The sequence below is a fragment of the Elephantulus edwardii genome, unplaced genomic scaffold (genome assembly GCF_000299155.1).
Source record: "Elephantulus edwardii isolate Elephantulus edwardi_28Jun2011 unplaced genomic scaffold, EleEdw1.0 scaffold00133, whole genome shotgun sequence".
In the NCBI taxonomy this organism is placed as follows: Eukaryota; Metazoa; Chordata; class Mammalia; order Macroscelidea; family Macroscelididae; genus Elephantulus; species Elephantulus edwardii.
In genome coordinates this window covers 3,398,390-3,398,731 of record NW_006399883.1, presented here as the reverse complement: position 1 = coordinate 3,398,731, position 342 = coordinate 3,398,390, and positions in this window count along the sequence as shown.

The window sequence follows — 342 nt, the reverse complement described above, 5'->3', positions numbered from 1 at the left end:
AATTCTAGTTTTATCATATGGATAAGACTCAGATACTATCTGTTCTTCTATTTTTTTTTCTTGTCATCTCTTCCATGGGACCTCATAGACTATAACTGAAGAAGAGGAAATAATGGACCAGGTTAAAGACAAATGTGCCTGAATTACCTGCAGCTGGAAAAGGGAGCTGTGGTGGCTAAAGAGTGGTAAAGAATTGCACTGTCAACTCAAAGGCATGTGGTTTAAATACACAAGTTGATCCACAGGAGAGAGACAGGCAATATCCTCCTGTGCAACTACCTCTGAAAGCACACTGAAGGGCCAGCTATGGGTTAATTTTTATTTGATAGTATACAACAACAA